Here is a 21972-nt window from a genome sequence, read left to right as displayed (position 1 = left end):
TAATATTAAACTAATTTTCTTGTTTAAGGAAACCAACTTTTATGCATTTATATATCTGCTCTGGATTTAAAACAAGGGAATAGATGTACAGCATTAAAGAGTTTGAGGTGCATACGTTCCTTTTGTTATCTTTGAGAAAAGCTTTAGTGCAGCTGGCTTAAGATCTCCATAGATGAAAGCCTAGTTTACTTACCTAATGTGCAGTATGTCCCCTCTCCTTATTTACTTACCAAACCTGGGAGATGTAAAGACTAGATACAAATATATGATGAGAACATTATCATAAGCACTTTAAATTGATATTGATGATGATTTGCTTTGTGGGGATAAAAGAAACATGATAATCATCTGCAGTAGTTATGTGAAGGAAAAATAATATTTTTGTGGTGGGTTTTTTTTTCAGGAAATATGCTCTTAAAAATGTAAGTATTTAAATAAATATATTAGCTTGCTGCATTTATAACATTTTATAGGCACTGACATAAATGACTGAAAACTCTGGAATCAAAATTCAAAGGCATTGAGGGTCTCATTTTCCAGGCCGCTCGCATGCAATAATAGACCTTTCGCACGCGAAAAGTCCCTTATCGTGTGCGATACCGGGATGGAGGCAGAGTCGGGGCGGAGTCGGCCCCGGAAGAGGAGGAGTCGGGGCGTCACCGGGGCCGACTCTGCGCCGATGCTGCGGACAGCGAAAAGGTAGGTGCCTTTTCGCTGCCTATTTCGCTCCCAATAGCTACACCTCCTATGGTGGTGCTATTGGGTGCGATCGCTGCCGGCTAGCGCAGGCCTGCCCCCATTTCGGCCCCCCGCCCCTCATCTTCTAAAGTATCACAGACCTGCGATACTTTAGAAAATGAGGCCCTTAGCTGGATAACTCACAAGTTATCCCACTAAATGCCGACTTTTTGAATATTGGAGAACTTATCCAACTAGATTTTAGCTGGATAACTCATTACATAGCTAAAGTTTAGCTGGATAAAAAGCAGGTTTTCCCAGGGCATTCTGGGGTGGGATAAAGTTAACCAGTTAATTTCACTGGATATAGTTGAAAATCTAAGTTAACTGGATAACTTTAGGACTGCATGTGGCTGAATAACTTGCACTTAACCACATATATTCAAAAAATATCTGCATCTGACCTGAACTAGATATGACCAGTAGAAATCCCACTATAGGAAGAACATATTCTACCACTACATAACCCAGATCATTTTCCACCCATTCTCAACAGAAGACATTGATACCATGCTCACCAGCATCAGACCAACCACTTGCTTGGATAATCCTTGCTCCCTCTGTCTTATTAAGCAAGACAAACAAGTTCTGTTCCACTGCATGAAAGGCATAAGCAGTGCTGCACTAGCAGAATGCTATCTACCTATAAACCTAAAGAAAGCAATTGTGAGACCTATGTTCAAGAAGTCCAACCCGGATCCTAATGACCTAAACAACTACTTCTCAATCTTGAATCTCCCCTTCCTTAATAAAGTCAAAGAAAAAAAGCATTTAAGTTTAGGGGCAAGACTGCCAATCCACATGCACAGGAAAAATGCCTTTAACCCCTTCCATTCAGGATTTGGGCTACATTACAGTACTAAAATCATAAAATGAAACCTGATAGATGAACTCCAAATCTGTTTTGATCAAGGGAATTCAGCTATACCCATCCACTTAAAACTCTTAGCTGCTTTCAAAATGGTTGCCCTTAATCTCCTCCTCACCTGACTGCACAGTATAGAACTGATGGGCCCAGTCCTCTCTGGTTCTTATCTTTTCTCCAAGACTAGACCCAAACCATCTTCTTGAACCAAAATTCTCTCTTTCTCTTTATTTTATTTTAAGGACAACCTATTTTAAAATCCACCTGCGAATTACATCAAGGCTCCCTTCTTTCACCCACGCTCCCTTCTTTCACCCACGCAATTTGATATATACCTAGCACCCTTGTGCAAACTCATCAGGAATTGCTATATCACCTACTACTCCTAAACAGATGACATTCAAGTACACACAAATCAGGACCAAACATTTATTGATTGATGTTATTTGTTTAAATATTTATAACCCATACTATCCATACTTCTAAGTAGATTACAATCAAAACATTCATAAAACAAAAAAATATAAATAGAACCAAAAAACAAATAACAATGTTAAAATACTAATAACAAATGCAATTAATAGATAACATGATAGTATAAAAAATAACAATAACAAAAAACAGTGCTAAGAAATTAAACCATTTATACATCTAACTTAACCTCAGACTATCAGGGATTCTTTCAACCTTTTATACCAATTAAAGGAAAAAAAAAAGAACTTTGTTGCTCAAAGCCTAGACATACAATAAGGCTTTTAAATGCTTCTTAAAGGAAGCTAGACAATACTCTGCTTGTACAGTTTCAGGCAGTGAATTCCACAGGAGAGAACTTCCACTGGAAAATGCATGGTACCAAAGTCCCAAGTTGACGTTATATCAAGAAGGTTTCTCCCTCAGAAGCACAGTAAGTGAGGGGGTTGATAAATTTTCAGTAAAGAACTAGAACATTTGAGTGCTTCCAAACTCAGTTTTATGAATAAGTGATAATATTTTAAATTTGATGCACAAAAGAATAGGCAACCAATGAATTGATATTAAAAATGATATTGTAACGCTTTACTTCTAGGTCTCCCTAAAAACTCTATTCAACCTTTACAGATGCTACAGAACGCTGCAGCACGATTAATCACTAATACCCGCTACCATGATCACATTACACCTGCTCTCATGTTCCTGCATTGGCTTCCTGTAGCATCCAGAATTATCTTTAAAGTACTCTCCCTTATTCATAAGTCGGTCCATAATCAAGAGATGCAATGGTTCTCGGAGCATTTCGTTTTTCGTACCTCTAAGAGACCAATAAGAAATATCCATCAAGCTAAACTTACATCTGCGCCAATGAAACATGTCAAACACGTTACCACAAGAGACCGCGCTTTCTCCATAGCTGGAATTAACTTATGGAACAAGATGCCCACTGACCTGCATCAGGAACACTGCCATAAAAAATTCAAGCAAGGACTCAAAACGTGGTTGTTTGAACAAGCATTCACACTATGATATACAATTAAACCGAAATGCCATTTAATATCCTACAAATGCTAAATTTATAAACCCAAACAATATAACATGAAAAAATTATGAATTCAAAAAGAGACCTGTTATATGGATGTCAATAATCTGAGTGTACCTTCATACGATGCTGTAAAAAAATACGGCTATCGTGACTGTGAAGCCTATGTGTAGGCTTTAAAAATCATTAGGTACCCCAGTGTTGGAATGCAAACTTTTGTAGTGCTCACTGTCCACTGTGCAATTGTTGCTGAAATGATCACGTGGATACTGTTGCAATATTCACTTATCTCAAAATTGTAGTCGGTCTTGACCGATGGCCATCCATTGCTCCTACCATGTGACAGGGGCTGACCAATGGCACCAGTAGCCCCTGTGACATAGTAGGTCAAAGGCTATCGGCACAATTTTGAATACCAGCAGCTGAGGGTGTGAGTGCAGGAGATGGCTCCCAGCCCCCCCCCCCCCCCCCGCTGGACCACCAGGGAGTTTTGGTAAGTCTTGGGGGGTCAGGAGGTTGGGGGGAGTTGTAGTTAATTTAATTTTAGCCGGGATGAATAAGAATTAACATATAAAAGTATCAGGGACCCCTTTGCCGAATGCAACGTATCTGCCCCCGACGAATACGAATCCTGCATGCAACGTATCGCATCCCTCTGCACATCCCTACATCCATCTATCTTAATTTGTGCCTGCAGTATCTTGGGGCAGATCTGTCAATTGTATAATTAACATAAATGTATGGCTTTAGTAAACCACATAGGACATTCCATTTGAATCCAAACCATGTAATTTATTGCCCAACACACAAACATACCAACACCACACATTAATAGTGGTAACACATTATTTACTAGGGATGTGAATCATTTTTTGACGATTTAAAACAATCGTCAGATATATTTTAAATCGTCAAAAATCATTAGAGCCGCGATACAATAGCAATTCCCCCGATTTATCATCAAAAAATCGTAAATCAGGGGATGGGGGAGGTCGGGAAATAGTGAGGGCAAAAGTAGCACCAGCGCCATTTTGAATATTGGCAATACGGCCCGAGTGCAGGAGGTTGCTCCCGGACCCCCGCTGGACTTTTGGCAAGTCTTGTGGGGGTCAGGAGGCCCCCCCAAGCTGGCCAAAAGTCCCTGGGGGTCCGGGAGCAATCTCCTGCACTCGTGACGTTGGGTGACAGGAACCAAAATGGCGCCGGCGCTACCTTTGCCCTGTCATATGGTAAGGGCAAAGGCCCACCGGCGCCATTTCTATTATCGCAGCCATGGCCCGAGAGTGGGAGATCGCGCCGGGACCCCCCAACTGGACCCCAGGTAATTTAAAACATTTTGAGGGGGTTCGGGAGGGTGGGGGATTTGTTTTAAAGGGTCGGGGTGGGTTTTAGGGTTGTTTTGGTGTGCCGGTTTTCCCGCCCTCCCCTGATTTACGATTTTTAACAAAAAAATCCCTGACGATCAGATTTCCCTACCCCCCCAGCCAAAATCGATCGTTAAGACGATCGATCACACGATTCACATCCCTATTATTTACAAGAAATGCACTAGTTAGATGGTACTTAACAGTGTTATTTATGATCTTCTGACCTAGGCATTCTGGTCTCATCTGTGGAGATTTACCATTAAATGGTGCATTTTAAGAAATGCTACTGACTACAGTTGTTTTGAGTGATGTTGTCAGATGGAAAGTAGGAAGTTCCTGGAGTTTATCAATGCTATGAAGAGAGTTAGATCTATTACGCCTGAATATTAGTAAGAGAGCTCAGGCTACACATGCTTCTTCTCTTGTTCCAACTTGGAGAACTCTCTGAAAACAGAGAAACTCTCTCTGTAGGGAAATGCTCAACCTACATATTGTAAACCATTACTGCTTTCAACATAGGGATGATGGAATATATATTATTGATGGAAATAATAAAGGTTACAGTTGCACTTACCCAGTTAAATAGTTCACAAAAATGCCCATGAGTAATGAGATGATATATGCAAGTGTGACATTCTGAATATGTGACCTTCAAGCACGCATTTCAAATGCCCCAAAACACCACTTTTGTAAATGTAAATCAAAATAAATAGGTAAATGTGCAAATGTAGCTGGTGAATAAGAGTACATGAACTCTTTCTTCAGTTTTAAAATATGAAATAGCTGGATTCCTAGAAGTACACATATTCCGTACCGTATCTGCTGCAAACAATTTATGCCTTTAAAAATTGTCCACAAAATAACAGTTTAATTTTTAATATATTGTTTAAGAAAAACATATCAGCACAGAAAAATTCTTAAATCACCCAAACAGAAATGAAACTGTTGTGGGCATGGACCCTTGGACCGAGGTAAAGTTGGTGCATCCTGCAGGGTGGAGCCCTGCAGGTCCCCACTGTCGGCTGGCAGAACTGGATGAGGCAGAGGTCCATCTATAGCTTCACCTACACCAGCCCTTATTCTTCCCTTTAAGTTGAGGCCTTGGGTTCTGGGGCTGGCAGGTCTTAGGCAGGGGCCACTACTAATGAACTGGTGATCTGTAGATATGGTTGGGTTACAGGTCAGGGATTGGAGCAGGCTGAGTTCAGATGTAGTCAGAGAGCAGGCAGTGGTCAGTAATTGGAGGAGTTCAGGCAAAGTCCAAGGCAGGCTGAAGTCAGAACTGGAGGTGGGATGGATAGGCAGGCAGGGAGGCAAGGAACAGCACAGGCAGGCAGGCAAGGAGACAGAAGACATTGAAGAAATGAAGACTTGACCGCAGGATGAGGACCACAAAAAAACTGAAGACGTACAACAGACACGAGGATCTCTGGAACAAGAAATGCAGAAAACCAGGAACTGAAGAGACAAAGACCAGGAACACAGGAAAGGACACCGAGACAACTCGTTCTACTTGACAGTAGTGGACCTATTGCAGGCAGAATGTGGCAGTCTGCCATATGTCCATTCAGGGGTTTTTCGCAGAATTGGGGGTTGTTCCACTGGGCTCGGGGCAGGAGGTAAGTGTGGTGGTCTGTGGGTCTGCCCCATGGACCACAAAATGCAACAGAAACTTTTGCAAGAGCCATAATGGGAGGCTAAGCAGGCCTTGTGCCTGTTTGGCCAAGGTAATATGGTGTCAGGCTCATGAGGCAGCTGGCACTTGGCTTAGGGGACGTAAAGGGGGGAGGGGAGGGAATGATGAGAGGGAGCGAGAAAAGGAAGGGAGAAGCTCTCCCTATGATTGGTAGGAAGGCTAAGGGGAGGGGGAAGGGGGAAGAAAGGAGGGGTGATGGTGTGGGCGGTGAGCAGGGGACAGTTCATTCATCCTCTGCATCCGGATGAATTCAAATGAATAGAGCCCATTGACTGAGGAAGGGGGGGGGGGGGGGAGGATGTTTGTAAACAGGCAAATGCCTGTAGATGGGATAGAAGCAGCAATGGCAAGAATCTTCATTCTGCCTTTCTTCCTGCTGCTGTAGCTGCTTGCCTTTGCTGGGGCAGTTAGTGGTTGTTTCTAAAAAAAAAAAAGATCGTGCCATGGTCCCAGTATGTAGCACGGCTGTTCGGGGCTGCGGCTCGAAGGGCCTGCCCTTCTTTCTCCAACACGGCACGGTGGACTGAGAGTCAGTCTTAAAGATACCGATTGAAAAGGGGAAGAGAAAGGAGCTGCCGGATCTCATGCAGAGCACGACAGGAGTAGCTAGTACTGGACGAGTGGGTAGCAGAGGTTCGGAGAGCTGGGAGTTGCTAGTTAAGGCCTGCCTTATCTGAACCCCAGAGTTGTCGAATAGAATCGCAGCGATGGAGTTGGAGGAGGCAGCAGTTGCAGGTGAGGAGATGGGAGCCACGCTAGAAGGAGGTTCTTCAGCGACCGGGCTGGTTGGAGACGCAGCTGCATTGGCTGAGCCCCCACGGTGATTGCGCTGTGTGGGCCATTGCAGTCGTGGGGAGGGGAGCTGTACATGGTGCCTTCACCTGCTGGAGAGGCTTCGCAGGTGCGGGGAGCACCAGGGGGTCAGGCCCTAAGAGGCTGATCGACAGGGCATGTAGCATCAGCCGTAGGCAGAGCCGAAGGGGGAGGAGTCTCAGGTTCTGGGTTCTTCAGTGTTGAGCCCAGCATTGTGCCTGCCCGAGCGGGAGCTGCTGCGGCTGCTCAGCATCCTGCTCGGGCTGCAAGTTTGCCTGCCTGGTCGGGGCTCTCACTGATCTGTGCTCCTGAGGGGAACATAGAAAGGACTGTGGGTCCTTGGGTTTGGTGGCCGGACTGGGTGAGCATGGTGTAACCTGGGGCAGGTTACTGGGCTGGGGAGGGGATGCCTAACTATATAGACCCGCTCAGTGGGCAGGAGTGGGCTGTGTCATGGGAAAGGCAGTTCTCCAATCCCAGATTAGTTGCGGATCCTTCGAGATCCCACTGGTTGCCTCCTGGGGCAGCGGTGGTACAGCAGCGAGCGGGGACTGTGGTGCGGGTGGGGGGGGGGGGGGTTGTCTCCTGGTCTCAGTAGTGGTTATCAAGGGGGTTTGCCTTTACCTTGGTATATGGGTCCAGAGGCAAGTTTTTGCCTGGTATGCATTCTTAGTCCTGGTGGATGGCGGGGGAATCCTGTGGGGTTCCCCAGATGGAGTAGCTATGACGATGGTCATAGTGGGGAGGAGAGGGGGCCTGGTGGTGCAGGGCTTGTTAGGTTGTCTCTGTGGTGCCTTTTGTTTCCTCGCAGGTGGGGTTGCCAACTGGCACAGCGGAGCAGCCTGGGACCTCACAGCAGGAGCAATAATGAAGTGACCCGGGGGGGGGGGGGGGGGTGCAGTTGCCACACAGTGTGGATCCTGGTAGGAACATTGTCACTCCGCCTATGTCATCCACTATTCTGCATGGTGAGTATTCAGACACAGACGTCCAGAGGGTGGGGTCGGAGGGTAGGCACTGTGTGTCTTTTGGGGGGGGGGGGGGGTAAGGATGCAAGCAGTTGATTTGCCAGTGCACGCGCCATCCATGCCCGTGTCTCAGGAGTTGGCAGGGAAGAAGAAAGAAAAATTAAAACATAAACAGAAGCATGATCAAGCAGGGTCATCCGAGCCTTCTTCCTCTTCATCATCTTCTTCAGAAATTTCTTCGACCGATTACTCCTCCGGCTGTAAATGTTCCAAGGTAGCTCGGAGGGATAGAGGTACACCGGCGCTAGTGGTGTTCTCGGAGCTGTGGGAAGACATTCCTCATTCCATAATTTTATTTATTTATTTATTTATTTATTTATTTTTACTTTTTATATACCAATGTTCCTGTAAAGAATACATATCGCACCGGTTTACAAGGAACTGAACAGTCGCCTCCAGGGCGGAAATACATTAAAACAGTCGCCTCAAGGCAGAATACATTAACACAAGTATACAGGAAAACTATTAAAGAGAACTTTCATAAACTCAATTAAATGTAACTGGGAACCATATCAGGAACATATGTACAGAGGTAGGTATATCGTCTGTCGCTTCACCAGATTTTAGCTCTCAGGGAAAGCTTGAGTGAATAGCCAAGTCTTTAGCTTCTTTTTGAATGTCGGAAGGCATGGTTCTTGGCGAAGGTCCGGTGGGAGCAGGTTCCAAAGATGGGGACCTGCAGTGGACAGAGCTCGTTTCCTCAATGAGGTTTTTGTTGGCTGCTATAATCAAGAAAATTCATCATCGGAAATACATCGATATATTCCAGCTGCTGGAAGGTTGTCGGGGAAAGAGGAAAGAGAAGAAAAAGAACGGAAGCGCAGAGCGATTTTCAGAAGAAGGTATCATGAAACATACACAACTGGATTCATTTGTTTCTTCGCTTGGCAAGTGTGGTGGGATACAAGGGCCCGTCTCAATATGGGGCTTTGATGGCTTATGTTGATGCTATTTTGGCAGCCAGTAAAGAGTACGAAGGTTGGTCGTGGCTTAACTATGACGAATGGTTTCGGGATTGAATGGAAGAGAACAAATTAATGTCCTGGGGGACACAGGACGTGGGTCTGTGGCTGACCCAAATGGGCAGTAAGAAGTCTGTTGGACCTACCTGGGGTTCTAGAGGAGCTAATGTGCTAGCACAGCCCTTTTGCACAGGACCCATGTTCAGTAGCACGGATAGAGGTAATTTGACTGGCAGTGACTTATGTTGGTGTTTCAACCATTTGTCGTGTTTGTTCCCAGACTGTAAGTTTAGGCATGCCTGTGCCACCTTGTGGAGCAGGCCATCCAGCATCCAAGTATGGGAGACAGTCAGCAAGGGGTGGAGTTAACAACCCCCTTGCAAAAGGATCCGGTAATTAACATTTTTTCACAGGCGCCCACTCCTATCAGGTTGGTGGTGATGTAGTCTTGGCTCTTGGATTACCCTAAACAGGAAGAAGCTATGTTTCTGTACAGGAGTTTTTATGTGGGTGTCCATATCCCTTGTGCAGAGTCTGCCCAGATGGGGGGTGGCACTAATTGTCCTTCAGTTAAAAAAATGATTCAGGTTGTGTCGGTGAAGTTACAAGTGGAAATTGAGTTAGGTAGAATAGCGGGACCATTTTGTGACCCACCATTAAAGAATTTGGTGCTTTCACTGTTGTCCATTATTCCAAAAAAGGAACCGGGAAGTATAGATTAATTCATAATATCTCCTTTCCCTAGGGTCATTCGGTAAATTATTTCATTCCTCATGAGTTATGCGTGGTTCAATACGCTTCTTTTGGTTTGGCTGTGCAACTGGTCAAGCACTTAGGACAGAGTGCCCTGTTGGCCAAGGTTGACATTGAGTCGGCTTTCAGGCTGTTACCATTGCATCCAGATAGTTTCCATTTATTCGGTTTTCATTTCAATGGTTCCTATTACTTTGATAAATGTCTGCCGATGGGTTGATCCATAGCATGTGCGTACTTTGAAACTTTCAGTACCTTTGTTCATTGGGTTATGGAAAAAGTTTCTGAGTCGAGGAATGTTGTATATTATCTAGATGATTTTTGTTTGTGGGGGCAGCTGGCTCAGAACAGTGTAGTCAACTACTTAGAAGGTTCTAGGACATTGCAGCAGGCTTCGGCATTCCACTGGCAAATGAGAAAACGGAGGGCCCATGTACTCGGTTGACAATCTTGGGCAACAAATTGGACTCTGTTGCTATGATTTCCCGTTTGCCTAAAGAAAAAGTGGAAGCTTTGCTGTTGTTAATAAAGGAAACTTTAGGTAAAGTGAAGTTAACATTGCAGCAATTACAATCTTTAGTAGATAGTTTAAACTTTGCTTGCCGAGTAATACTGATGGGCAGAGTCTTCTTGCGTAGGTTATCCTTTACGATGGTGGGCGTATCCAGGAGACATCATCACATACGTATTACTTCTAAAATGTGGGAGGACCTGTCTATTTGGGATCACTTTCTGTCAGAGTTTAACGGTAGTTTATTCTGGCAGTCTGACTTAGTATCCAACAGTGATCTGGACTTGTATACTGATGCAGCAGGGTTTCTGGGTTTTGGTGCCTACTTTCTGGGTGCCTGGTGCACTGTGCCATGGTCTGATGATTGATGGGCATTGGGAGCTACTAGAAACATTACATTTCTGGAGCTTTTCCCCATAGCGGTTGAGGTGTGTTTATGGGGTTCGCAGCTGAGAGATAAGAAAGCCCTCTTTTGGTGTGACAATCTGGGCGTGGTTGAGGTCATTAATAAGAGATCGGCAAAGTGCCTGATGATCTCCGAGTTATTGCGGGAACTGCCTATGTGCTGTATGTATTTGAATATGACCATTTGAGCTCATCATGTGCCAGGTGTTGCTAATTGTGTGGCTGATTATCTTTCTCATTACAAGTGGGAGCTGTTTCGGAAGCTTGTTCTGGAGGCGGATCCTGTGGGAGCTTCGGTGCCTCCTTTCCTTTGAGGTTCGGTTCCCAGAAGCCTGGAAGCTGCTATGAGCATCACTAGCCCCGGCCACTTGGAACGGTTATGTCACTGGTGCTCAGAAGATGGTGTCTTTCCTTTCTTCCAGGGGGTGGACTTGGGGGCCGGTGTTGGATTTCTTGCTACTGCAATTCACGGAACAGGCCAGTGCGGAAGGTTGCTCTAAGGCTACCATAAACAAGAAGTTATATGGGTTTTCATTTTCTATGAAGGTTCATGGATGGGGCTTTCCAGTTGGCCGCGTTGTCATTCATTGGCTGTTGGTGGGATTGTCTAGAGATTCCACTCGTGCAGGGAACAGGAGATTACCCATTACACACGACATTTTATTGGGATTATGGGATGTTTTGCTGAGTATCTGTACTTCTCCTTTTGAATGTTGCCTGTTTAGGGTGGCTTTTGTATTGCCATTTTTTGGAGCCTTTAGAGTTAGTGAACCGGTAGTCAGGGCATCCAAAGGGGCGAAATCCACTGGGTTTCTAGAGCGGTATGTGACCTTATCAACTGCTGCTTTGCTCCTGTTTATCCAAAGGTCAAAAACTGACCAGGCAGGAAGAGGACTCTCAGTAACACTAAGGGCAGTTCCCGGTTTGCGCACTTGCCCGGTTGCTAATGCATTGGTACACGCTCAGTTGCATACCCCGGGGAAGACCCAGTTCTTGGTCCATGCCGACTAAATATCAATTTCATAGAGATGTGAATCGTGTCCTCGATCGTCTTAACGATCGATTTCGGCTGGGAGGGGAAGGGAATCGTATTGTTGCCGTTTGGGTGTTTGAAATATCGTGAAAATCGTGAAAATCATGAGCCGGCACACTAAAACCCCCTAAAACCCACCCCCGACCCTTTAAATTAAATCCCCCACCCTCCCGAACCCCCCCAAATGCCTTAAATTACCTGGGGGTCCAGCGGCGGTCCGGAACGGCAGCGGTCTGGAATGGCCTCCTGCAATTGAATTGTGTTGTCTTCAGCCGGCACCATTTTTCAAAATGGCGGCGCAAAATGGCAGCGGCCATAGACCAACACGATTCGACTGCAGGAGGTCGTTCTGGACCCCCGCTGGACTTTTGGCAAGTCTTGTGGGGGTCAGGAGGCCCCCCCAAGCTGGCCAAAAGTCCCTGGGGGTCCAGCGGGGGTCCGGAAAATGATCTCCTGCCGCGAATCGTTTTCCGTACGGAAAATGGCGCCGGCAGGAGATCGACTGCAGGAGGTCATTCAGCGGCGGTCCGGAACCCCCGCTGAATGACCTCCTGCAGTCGATCTCCTGCCGGCGCCATTTTCCGTACGGAAAACGATTCGCGGCAGGAGATCGTTTTCCGGACCCCCGCTGGACCCCCAGGGACTTTTGGCCAGCTTGGGGGGGCCTCCTGACCCCCACAAGACTTGCCAAAAGTCCAGCGGGGGTCCGGAACGACCTTCTGCAGTCGAATCGTGTTGGTCTATGGCCGCCACCATTTTGCGCCGCCATTTTGAAAAATGGCGCCGGCTGAAGACAACACAATTCAATTGCAGGAGGCCATTCCAGACCGCTGCCGTTCCGGACCGTCGCTGGACCCCCAGGTAATTTAAGGCATTTGGGGGGGTTCGGGAGGGTGGGGGATTTAATTTAAAGGGTCGGGGGTGGGTTTTAGGGGGTTTTAGTGTGCCGGTTTTCCTGCCCTCCCCCTTCCCCCGATTTACGATTTTTTGACGATAAATCGGGGGAATTGGTATTGTATCGTGGCCCTAAAGATTTTTGACGATTTAAAATATATCGGACGATATTTTAAATCGTCAAAAAACGATTCACATCCCTACAATTTCATATGGTGTTGTGGTCTTTTCTGTTGTCCTTAGGGTTAGATGTGGGGAAATTTGAAAGACATTCCTATCAGGTTGGGGCTGCAACTTCTGTGGCGTCGGCGGGTCTGTCAGGTGGGATGATCCAAAGGATTGGGCGCTGGAAATCAGAATCATTTGAAGGCTATATGTGGCCTGGGCAATTGTAATTTCAGTGCTCTACCTAATTATATTTTCTTTCTAGGTGCTGATCATTTGCGATGCTGCATTTGGATTGTGAGACATTCATATAGCGTTTGGGCTCACAGACACACATGCGGACACCTGTATGGACCTCATTTGGACTTTGAAGGGCGGGGTGATGGTATCGAATGATTGGAACACAGGGGATTGAAGTGGGATGAATTGATCTCGTGTTTGAGAAGGGCTTACAACAGTATGGGCATTCAGATGTCTTAATCATTCACTTGGGGGGTAATGACTGGGAAAAGATGCCAGGGCACAAATTTATCAGTATGGTGTGCAAGGACTTAATGTTAGTTTCCATACTGTTCCCTGCTACAATAATTTGTTGGTCTGATATTATAGCAAGGCCTGCTAAAATGGATAAGTTAATATGGCGCAGGAGCCGGGCGAAAGTCAATCAGCAGATTGTAGAGGTGTGCATCCGTTTTCCACGTATTTGTAATCCGCAACTTATTTTTTGCTATCTGTTAAATACGTGGGGAGGCGAAACGCATCGTGACTACCCACGTATTAAACAGATTTCTGTTTTATTCGGCCTAAATAAAAATTTAACCCCCCCCCACCCTACTGACCCCCCCAAGACTTACCAAAACTCCCTGGTGGTCCAGCGGTGGGGTCCGGGAACTCACTCAGACCCTCGGTGCTAGTTTCATCATGGCGCCGATAGCCTTTGTCACAGGGGCTACCGGTGCCATTGGTCAGCCCCTGTCACATGGCCATCGGCGCCATCTTGTGCTCCTACCATGTGACAGGGGCTGACCAATGGCACCTGTAGCCCATGTGACATAGTATGGGCAAAGGCTATCGGCACCATTTTGAGTCCTGGCTTCGGACGGCAGGTCGCTCCGGGACCCCCGTTGGACCCACAGGGACTTTTGGCCAGATTGGGGGGGCCTCCTGACTCCCACAAGACTTGCCAAAAGTCCAGCGGGGGTCTGGGAGCGACCTCCTTTCACGCCGGCCGTCCGATCCCAATACTCAAAATGGCGCCGATCGCCTTTGCCCTCACTATGACGGCGATCGGCGCCATTTTGAGACTCAAAATCGCCGTCCCACCAATACTCAAAATGGCGCCGATCGCCGTCATAGTGAGGGCAAAGGCGATCGGCGCCATTTTGAGTATTGGGATCGGACGGCTAGCGTGCAAGGAGGTCGCTCCCGGACCCCCGCTGGACTTTTGGCAAGTCTTGTGGGGGTCAGGAGGCCCCCCCAAGCTGGCCAAAAGTCCCTGTGGGTCCAACGGGGATCCCGGAGCGACCTGCCGTCTGATGCCAGGACTCAAAATGGCGCCGATAGCCTTTGCCCATACTATGTCACAGGGGCTACCGGTGCCATTGGTCAGCCCCTGTCACATGGTAGGAGCACAAGATGGCGCCAATGGCCATTGACAGGGGCTGACCAATGGCACCGGTAGCCCCTGTGACAAAGGCTATCGGCGCCATGATGAAACTAGCACCGAGGGTCTGAGTGAGTTCCCGGACCCCACCGCTGGACCACCAGGGAGTTTTGGTAAGTCTTGGGGGGGGTGGTCAGGAGGGTGGGGGGGTGTAGTTAATTTAGTAGTAACGTATTTACAGATCGACAACTTATTGAATTCTCCATACTTCCGCATGAAATGGAATTGACCCCCCACGAATACGTATCGCGTATGCAACGGAAACTTTTTGCCTGCACATCCCTAGCAGATTGGTTCATGGCTGAGTGCATTGGGGTGCTGGCACATCTGTCATGAGTGGGCCTGGGATTCGGTGGGGGGTTTATTCAGGGACAACGGTGTTCATTTGTCATTCATTGGTCTAGATTTATTTAACAATTCATTTCAGGAGGCCTTGGAGAGAATTTTCTGTAGGAATCTTGGCCGCATCTTTGGGTGTCACAGATCGGGTGATCTGTGCCTATGGCAGGTTGCCCGAGCTTTTGGGGTGAAATGTTATTATTTCTACAAGTTGACTTCAGCATGTTATAATTTATGCAGACAGCTGGGTGCAGTTGTCAGAGATGGGACTCCTTGCTGGGAGGTGGCGGGGGCCAGGATAATGAGTTCAATGAACGGAGGAACTGGATAGCCGGTTGGCTAGTAGTGATCATCTTGCTGGGAGATGGTGGATGGTCGGTGGAGTTCCTGGATTGGGTACTGAGGGCTCGGGCACCTATGTTGTACAATAAAGCTGCAGCCTTTTGGATTACAATATGGTGTTGTATATTTTCTGAAGGAAAGTGGGGAAGGGGGAATGGGGGATGGGGAATGTTGTTATTGTAAAAGGGCAAGGCGGAAGTAGTGTAAGTCCTGGTTGCCCATATTACTAGCTGGGAGAGCAAACGTTCAGATCTAATAGACAATTACACAATGCCCTACAGGAATATTTTTTCCTGAAACTAGTTCTAATTCAATCCTAGATTGAAAATCTTAAAATTGAAGAATGAATACTTGAGATTCAATATCAAACTCAAGTGAAGATAATTGAAGATTGTTTTTACCATGGAATTTTTCTTATTTTCATGAAATGCACACTATGCAAACATCTTATTTTACATTATTTTGTAAAACTAGTTGTCCAAATGAAATAAGATCCATTAAGATATTAATTTTGGGACATATGGGAAGTTAGATGGCTTGCTAATCAAATCACATTGCTTATTGTATAAAGATCAACTTATCTATTTTGCAAGAATGTTTGAAAAAAAACTTAACTGGCCAAGGATCAAATAACACCTGGCAAGTAATTATTTACTGCCTTATAACAAACAACTTTGCTTTTCTTTGACATGAATTAACAGAGAGAAATCAACAAGCAAAAATCTTTAAACATTTATATTTGTAAATTATCTGCTATGCTTAGAATTGAAAACCATTTAATTTTACAGCACTATTACCTGAAAAATATCAAAATGCTGTGTAGGAATGTCTTCAATGTTTCCACACTGATTTGTATTAACTTGAGGTCACGTTCAGTAGTATTGCACCATCAAAGAGGCTTGAATCTTCAGGACAAGGTTACAATTTACATATGTCATCACTCTTCTCTCTGATTTGTAATTCATCATGGAAGGCTACAGAAAGCTCTTTCTGTTAGGGCTCAGGTCACTGGCTAAATAGTTTTATGCTTCTCTGTGAAGTAAGAACAGAACATTTTGAAGCAGTGAAATGAAATATACATGCCAAGAATTGAACTTGGAATTGAAAAATCTTGTAATGCAGAAATGCACAGAAAAATAAAGTACAAAAACGTCTTTGCTTTTCTTGTTTCAGCATCAAGTTTTCAATTCATTGAAGATTATATAATAAAGTAACTAAAAAGCTGAATAATTCTACCTAAATTGCAATCTGTTACCAAATATAAACACTTCAGATCTCCCCATACACGATATATTTGCACTGTATATATATATATCTATACACTATATATTTTCCTATGCCGGCCCCATCCTATGGAACAAACTCCCCACAGAACTTAGAACAGATCCATCCACCCAATCTTTCAAGAAAAATCTTAAAACATGGTTATTCCACAAAGCCTTTCCAACATCTCACACGAACCAACCTGAAACCAAACCCTAACCATGCACTCAAAGCAACCCCCCTTCCCACCACCACAACAATAAATCCACCCCCTATTACGCCAATGCTAACCGCTCTCATTATATTACTATTTATGCTGTCTATTTATGCTGTCTACTTACGCTATCTATTTAACTATTTATGCTATTTATCTATACTACCCATCCCTATTACCCTCTCTGTTGCAAAATATATCTAACGATAATTATTGCTACCCTGTTACACCAATATGTACTACTATTTATGCAATATATTCCTTTTGCCATACCATTACTATTTATACTATCTTTTGGCACTGCTATACTACAATTATTTATGCTATCGTTTTGGCAGTTTTTCTACCCATGTTGCGACTATAACTTCCTATGACATTTCTCTAATCATCTACTATCCCTGTCATAATTTATTTGTAAACCGATGAGATAAGTAAATCGAACACCGGTATATAAAAACAAACAAATAAATAAATAAAATAAATAAAGCATTCAATTGTTACAATAAACATTACAGAAAACATTACAGAATGGAGTATAGCAATTTAACAATCTTGAATGTAGTATTTCATTGATTTTGCAAAGCTCTTTGTTTCAAAAATAGTTCTTGGAACTCTGCCAGTCAGAACTATTTATTTATTTATTTATTTTTAAGTTTTTATATACCGATGTTCCTGTATAGAATACATATCGCACCGGTTTACAGAGAACTGAACTGTTGCCTCAGGGGCGGATACATTGGAACAGGTTGAAACTGAACTTACAGTGAAACAAATGGACTGCAATTCAAAACACGATTAGCTAAAATAAAGTACAATTCAAAACATATTTACAGTGGGGTTGGTGGACCAGCGTCTATAAAGTTCGATTCATCAGATCTTAGCTCTCAAGGAACGCTTTGCTGAATAGCCAAGTCTTTAGCTTCTTTTTGAATATCAAAAGGCAGGGTTCTTGGTGGAGGTCCGGAGGGAGCGAATTCCAAAGTGGGGGACCTGCAGTGGAAAGGGAGCATTTCCTCAGTGAGGTTTTTGCCGGCTGGGTGTGTAGTATATCCTTGTACGCTCTTCTAATGGGTCTCTTGGTAATGTGCTGCTGAAGTTGGAAAGTTAGGTTGAGGGGGGAGATGTTGTGCAAGGCCTTGTGTATCATCATGAGGGCTTTAAAGAGTATCCTGAATTTAATAGGCAACCAACTAGTACAAAATATGTTTATAGTGCAATCTTATAAATTGTTTTCTCAGATATACTGTATATGACCACCAACTAAAACAGTATTAATAGCTCTTGAAGTAAACATGAATGTACGCATTAGCAAAAGATCTCATGTGCCATCTTGTACCCTTTTTCATCTCTATTTCAGATGGGATCCTAATCCTATTCTCAAGGGATGTACCTTCATGTGAAACAAATGGGTAAAATGCAAAAAATGAGTCCATTATCATTTTATTTGTGGACCCGTGAAACCAATGGAGGGTGTCCATGAATTTAAACAAAAAGTTTTGTCTCATTCGTTTGTTTCCCAGAGCAAACAACAGATGTAGGTTCTAACTAGTGACAACAGCAACCAGTGTGACTTTACAGCCTGCTGGAAGCTGCATGGGACAAGTTGGGAAAATGACTGGAAGGAGGAAAAATCATGGTGAAATATCTTTTTAACTAGTTTATAGCTGTCATCTGGATCAAATGATGCTGATGTCCTCCCATTGAAAGGTCTTAGTATGTGCAAAAACACTCTGGCCTGGATTTATCAAAATGCAGTAAATATTGCCTTTATAGAAAAAGGGACATGTATCATGGCAATAGGTAGTCTATTGCAATTTGTGCTAATACCTATGTGAAGAGCTAAGTTATACTGCAAATTGTGATAACTTTTTCACACTTTGAGATAAGTGCTGGAATGTGGTATTTCCTACATACAACCACTGAGAGAGAGAGAGAAAGAGAAAGCACCTAGCTGTAATGCCCCGACCCTAGATAGATATTTATATCTCTATGGGAAGCCCACCTAGTAACTCAAGGTGAGGTATAGGATTAGTGTAGGGGTTAGTGTAGGGATTAGGGGCCACTTTGACATTCAAAGGGAGACGTACGAACAGAACAGTGCTTTCTTGTGAAGATTTGATGACCCTTAGAATGAGGAAACTCACCCAAAGATGAGATTTGTGCAATGTTCTCTCAATCTAGCTTGATGGACTCTCTACCATGCAATAGGGCTTCACAAAACAGTAAGCCCACCCCTAACTGCTCCTCTTTTTCAGATTTGCATCGCACCATACATTATGGTGCTATCGCATGCATTAATGGCGCTTTTCACATGCAATAAGCCCTTAATGTTGTGAGGCCCGATCGTGATCGCATGCGATCGGGCCTCCCTACCTCTCTCCCGCAGGCTGGACGGGGTCCTTCTTGCGGCGGTCCGTGGAGCACTGGCCGCGGCGTGATGGCAGCCTGCCATCAGAAGGCAGCGTCAGGAGAGCCGCGGCTGGCCCCGCCCCTTAAAGGGGCCGGGCCATGGAATCGAGGCCGGCCCCGGAAGAGGACGTCATCAGAGAGGGAGATTTAAACTCCCTCAGTGAAGACTTGGATGCCTTCACAACAGGTCCCGTGCTTTGCTGTGTTCATGCTGTGGTGTTTCCGATTTGACTCCTGCTTTGTCCTGACATTGCTTTGCCTGCCGCCTGCCTAGACCCGGATTGGACTCTGACTTTGCTTTGCCTGCCACCTGCCTAGACCCGGATTGGACTCTGACTTTGCTTTGCTTGCTGCCTGCCTGGACCCGGATTGGACTCTGACTTTGCTTTGCTTGCTGCCTGCCTGGACCCAGATCGGACTCTGACCCCTGCCTGGAACCGGGACTGCGTGTCTGGTTATCCTTGGCCTGTACCTGAATTGCTGTGGACCTTGCGAAGGGTACTGAGGGGTTGGCTACTCCAGGATTTCCACCTTCCAGAGGCGAAGGGCACCAAGTTTCCTCAGGTGGGTGACCTCTTGCTCCGGGTCAAGGGTCCACTACATAACAGATTGTGAAGGCCATGGACCCGGTGGACCTGTCCGGTCTTCAGGCGATTCCGGGCCTCGCCCAGCATATGATGCAGCAGCGTCAGCAGCAGCAGCAGCAACAACTGAGTTTGGAGGCACTAACAGCCACTGTGGACCGCTTAGTTCGGCGTCTGGAATCATCTCATGGAGCCGAGGCCGCTGATCCTGCGCCGCCTCCGCCGAGTACTTCTGCCTCCGTATCTCACTTGCCTACTCCGCCTTGCTTTTCCGGAGAAGCCAAGGTATATCGAGGATTCCTTAACCAATGTTTCATTAGGTTTTCATTACAAGGACAGCAATTTCCCAATGACCAAACGAAAACCTCTTTCATCATCTCCTTGCTTGACGGAAAGGCCATGGCTTGGGCATCCCCCCTCTAGGAGAGGGCGGATCCGATATTGAACGATCTGTCGAAATTTGTTGCAACTTTCCGCCAGGTGTTTGATGAACCAGGAAGGTTAGCTACCGCTTCATCTGAACTGCTTAACCTACGTCAAGGTTCCCGTACCTTGGCAGATTTTGCCATTGATTTCCGTACATTGGCCTCTGAAGTGGGATGGCGACCGGACTGCCTACGGGGCATTTTTCTTGAAGATCCTACCCCGAGGAGGTTCTGTGTTGGGCAGCAAATTAATTGCACAATCGTAGGAGCGGTGCAGGGGTAAAGTATTGTGGCCTTCTTCGAGGACACATTGGCAAAAGAAGCGTATTGCGGAGGAAGTCTGGGAAGAGAGCACGAGGTAGTCCTACAAGGCAGAGGCGGGACAGACTCTAGGCAATTCTTCTAACAGGATGAACCCCGAGAGAGCTGTAGGGTAGCCCAGTCGAATTGCAGAGTATGTTGCTGTAACCTAGCAGTCCCAGGACCACAGGATGAATGGCTTTGTCCAGTATGTGAATAGAAATGGTTTAGGTCCCGGTGCGAAGCTGAATAGGGGCCATGGTGTGGGTAACCTCACCAGGGGGAGATTTTCCATGGATGGAAGAGATAGTAACGGCACAGGGGAGTAGATGGTGGGGATGTTTTAATATAAAGTTCTCACCAGCCCTGGAGTCCACCAACGCCATAGTGTGGAACTTCTGGTTATCCATTTTAATGGAAATGGGGACGGTCAATGGAGGAGACGGTGAAGTCAGGCCTAGGAGTAGTCCTCTGGCAGAACCTAGGCCTAGGAGTTTCCGAGACAGACTGGGCACGAGGCTATTGCATGCCCAGTTTGGCCAAAGTACAGATAGAGACCAGATTGCTGGCGGGGACATCGTTCCTTGGGAGAAAGTCTGCTCCGGCATATCTGCATAGCTTCATCTTCCACTTTGATCTGAGTTGTGTTCATTCTGGGTGAAGATGAATGTCGAGTTCGGCACAAGCCTGAGGTAGGCTTCAGGGATGCTCTGGACTCTTGAGAGTGTTCTTGCAACGGCGATTGATACGTCCAGTAAGGTCTATCAAGGAGTCCAACGACACGGGCAATTCGCGAGCCGCCAACTTATCTTTAATCCAAGGGCTCAAGCCTTCTAGGAGGATGGAACATAAACTGACTGAGTCCCAGTGAAGTTCCGAAGAAAGGGTTCTGAACTCAATAACATAGCCCGTTAATGTGCGAGAGCCTTGTTGGAGATGGAGAAGAGAAGGCCCAGAAATGGCTCTTCAGCCTGGATCTTAGAAAATGGAATGGAAAAGGGCCAGGAACCTCAGAAGATCTCGAAATATCAGCATGCTCCCAGAGAGGTGACGCCCAGGCCAAGGCTTTACCATCCAAAAGGGAAAGGATGTAGGTAGTCTTGGTGATCATGTCTGGGAAGTAAGCTGGTTACAGACAGAAGTGCATATTGCATTGATTCAAGAAACCCCTGCACATAAGAGGGTTCCCTGAGAAGTGTGGAGGTGCCGGCAAGGGCATGGTAGGCCGGGGAATTGGCATAGAGGTGGAGATATTGAGCTTAAAGACGTCATGGTGGCAGTCACAGTAATGTCTAAACGAGTGCTCAAGTTGTCTATGGCAGCTGCCAGAGGCTCCAGGAAGTTTTGCTGTTCACTGATTCTTTGTGCCAGGCCAGGGTTGGCCTGGAGGGCTGAGTCTTCTGCCAGGTCCATTGGCTTGGCAATCTGTTATGGTTTGTGGGTTTTGTGGACCCTTGGCCCAAGGCGAGAGTTGTTACTACCTGTGGGGAGGATCCCCACAGGTCCACACCATCGGGGGTGAGGTCAGGTACAGCAGGAGCTCTGGGAGAGAGTCTGTGGGAAGTGGGATGAGAGACACAGCAATGAGGAACCCCATAGTAAGCAGGTTGGGCTGGAGAGCAGTGCCTAGAAAGAGACCTCTGAGAGGTTGGCACTGTGCAGATCCGAGGAGGTATACTACAGAGGCAAC

Source organism: Rhinatrema bivittatum, chromosome 2 (assembly GCF_901001135.1).
Source record: "Rhinatrema bivittatum chromosome 2, aRhiBiv1.1, whole genome shotgun sequence".
Classification (NCBI taxonomy): Eukaryota; Metazoa; Chordata; class Amphibia; order Gymnophiona; family Rhinatrematidae; genus Rhinatrema; species Rhinatrema bivittatum.
The sequence above is the reverse complement of the archived record's forward strand: the minus strand, read 5'-3'. Positions refer to the sequence as shown.